Raw genomic sequence first — 3,667 nt, forward strand, 5'->3', positions numbered from 1 at the left:
GAAGGTTGATAGAAGAAGCACTCGGGAATTAGTATTTTCTATCCCCTGTGTGGGAACGTGTCTTCTTTCATGTTATTTCCCTTTCCCTAAAGATTGTATCCCTATTTTGTTATCGTTTGTAGCATTTATGCCCTTTTCGTGTCTATATAAGTTGGAGGTTAATAGATTGACTTCGAGGAATCATATATTTTCTTCAAAAATTGTTAGGCCTGAACCCTTGGCTCAAAAAGGTCACCCCAGCTAGGATACGCGTTATTATAACATTTTTATATGATATAACTATTTTATGTGCTTATGTGCGTATGTTTGAATCAAAGGCAAGTTTATCCACTATGTCTATGGAAGAACTTGGCTATGACTCAAACAACTCTATGTGGTTATTTCATGTCAAATATTTTGCATTATTTATCATATACGAAAACTAACACATCTGCCTTTGAGTTGTTTTACTTTAAAGATAACAGAAATTACTCCGTGTTGATAAACTGGCAGAACATCCCTACTTCACCAGATTGAAAACACAAAAAATCCCATCCTCGGACCATCATTCAAAAATGACAGGAAATGACGAAGAAAGCTCACTGGCTATCCGGGATAATGTGATAGCGAAACAGAATGAAATGATTACGGAACTTGCAAGAAAGTTAAAAATGATTCAGGAGGAAATAAATCACACTCGGGATTTGGCTAACTTGGCCATCACCGTCAATGCTCCCGCTCCGGAAGGAGACGGGACTCCACTCCAAATCCCTTCCCTCAGTTCCCCTATTCTCGGGGACCAACCAACTAACGTATCATCTGGCTCCGCTTCTCCATTTGTCCAAAACACTAATCGTGAAAATAATCCAGACGCCTACCATCCACAAAATCCATCCGCAACCCCACAAAACCCGTCTTCGAATCCATTCCCAAATCCTCAAAACACATTCTCAAATCAACAAAACACATTCTTAAATTGGCAAGATTTACTCCCAAATCCACAAAATACGGCAAACCTACCTTCGAATCCACTAAATTCATTTATAAATTCGTAAAATCCCTCTCATGTTCTGCCAAACTACTTACAAGGCCCACATAACCTTCCCAATTTCCAAAACGTTCTCCCCACTTACCAACTAAATTCCCTGTATCTGCAAAATCAAGCCTTCCTTCTAAATCTCCCTCAAGCCATCATATCCCCTGATATTTATGAATCCCTTCCTAACCCCGAGATGGACCATTATGAGGAGAAGGAGAAGGAATGGAGGGCCCAGCATGAAGGGAATTTACTAGCCATATAAGAAGAGATCATAAGGATCAAGGAGTCTCACGGGGCCAAGGACCACGACGGTTTGGGGTATGACAATTTGTGTGTTCTCCCAGGAGTAGACCTACCAGAAGGATACAAGGTCCCTAAGTTTAAGATGTTTGACGGTACCGGAAATCCAATGACCCATCTAAGAAGGTACTGCGAGAAACTAGTAGGGATAGGGAAAAACGAGGCGTTATTAATGCGCCTATTCAGTCAAAGTTTGAATGGTGAAGCCTTGGAGTGGTTCATGTCTCAGGAGCCGAAAAGGTGGACTAGTTGGAGGACATTGGCCAAGATTTTCCTTAACCGGTTCGCATTCAACATTGAAATAGTCCCTGATCGGTATTCACTAGATTGGATTAAACAAAAGAGCATTGAGAGTTTTCGAGATTATGCTCTTCGTTGGAGGAAAGAAGCTGCCAAAGTGCAGCCCCATGTCCGAGGAGGAAATGGTATCCGTGTTCTCTCGTACTCAAGAAGGAGAATATTATACCAGGATGGTGTCCGCTGTCAGAGCGACCTTTGTAGATTTGGTAAAAATAGGAGAATCATTAGAGGAAGGTATTCGGACAGGAAAAATTGTCAAAACCCCAACATCATCTGGAATTGCCATGTTTTCTAAGAAGAAGAAGGAAGAGGTAGGTGAGGTTTTTGCCAATTCTGTTACAAAATTGAAACAACGGTTCAATTCTAGAAACGTTTTATCTTCCCCGCCATCACCTAACCTTCCGCACGCATTTTACGTCCACCCCCAATACCAAACTCCACTCCCAAACATCCCACCATCATACCAAGCTCCACAGCCAAATATCTTTCCCCAATACCCAGTTCCACCTCTAAATTATCAGTCTCATTTCTAAACTACTCCCCTAAATAGCCAAACAAATTTCCAAACACCTCCAAATTACCACCAAGTACCCCCTCCTACAAACCTAAGCCCATATAACCCCCAGCATCCAAACCACGAAAAGAAACCTCTCCAAAACTTCACCCCACTAGCTGAAAGTTGCACCCAATTGTTTGAAAGATTGAAGAATGCTGGTCATTTGCAACTATTACAGCCAAAGCCTATCAATCATAGCTCCCGATTTTATCACCCTAATCAAAATTGTGCCTATCATTCAGGGACAGCAGGGCATAGTACCGAGGACTGTCTTATCTTAAAACACAGAATCCAAGATCTGATTGATCAGAAGGTCATCACGCTCCAAGAACCTACTCCAAATATTAGCAGTAATCCACTGCCCAACCATGGGGGATCTACAGTTAACATGATTGAATAGAAGACGAATGGGCATTTGGCAAGACCATTACTCAAGTGAACTCTGAAAAGCGCAAAAGGGCGGAAGAGGTAGGAAAGATAAAGAAAATTGTAGCTGCCTTAAGTATCAGTGAGAAAGCCATATTTATAGTGATGATTGCACCGACTCAAGTGTACGCTCCCCCTCCAAAGAAGGAATTTATTATGCAAACCGTCGCTGCCCAGGGGATGACGTGACCAGGACGATGTTACATCCCTAAGGAATTGACCAACAAGAAAGATTCACAGAAAAAGCCAATCACTGAAGGAGAGGCTGAGGAATTTTGGAGGCATATGCAACCAAAGGATTACTCAATTATCAAACACTTGGAGAAAACGTCGCCCCAAATCTCTGTCTTGGCACTATTATTAAGCTCGCAACACCACCGACAGGCTCTATCGAAGGTCTTGGAGGAAGCGTATGTTCCCACAGGAACAAGCATTGAGAATTTGGCTGCGATGATAGGGAACGTTGTGGGGAACCATTGTACATCATTTAGGGACAAAGAGTTTCCGTTTGAAGGAGCAATGCACAAAAAAGCCATGTATGTCACCGTCATTTATCGAGATTATGCAATTAATCAGGTATTAATAGACGACGGATCTAGTGTGAATATTTATCCCCTCTCCACGTTGGTCCAAATGGACTATAATCTGGGGAAAATTCATCAAAGCCACATAAATGTGAGAGCTTTCGATGGAGGGCAGAGAGATACCATAGGAGAGATTGATTTGCATATCCAAATGGGGCCTGCTAAGTTTAAGACTAAGTTTCATGTTATGGATATCCATCCTAGCTACAACCTGCTTTTGGAAAGACCATGGATACACGGGGCAAAGGCAATTTCATCACCCTTTCATCAATTATTGAAGTTCATTTGGAAAGATCATGAGTAGTCATCCAAGGAGAAAGAAGTCGAGCAGATTGTCCTAATGGTTATGTGCCGGTGATTGAAGATGTTCCAAAAGGTAGCAGTTTCTATACAGTGGAAATTGTAAATGCTGCGGAAAGAGATTCGACACCCAAAATATCAATGCCTTCTGTCTACAAAATGATTGCAACTGTGATGTTAAGA

This window comes from Capsicum annuum, unplaced genomic scaffold (genome assembly GCF_002878395.1).
Source record: "Capsicum annuum cultivar UCD-10X-F1 unplaced genomic scaffold, UCD10Xv1.1 ctg81678, whole genome shotgun sequence".
Taxonomy (NCBI): Eukaryota; Viridiplantae; Streptophyta; class Magnoliopsida; order Solanales; family Solanaceae; genus Capsicum; species Capsicum annuum.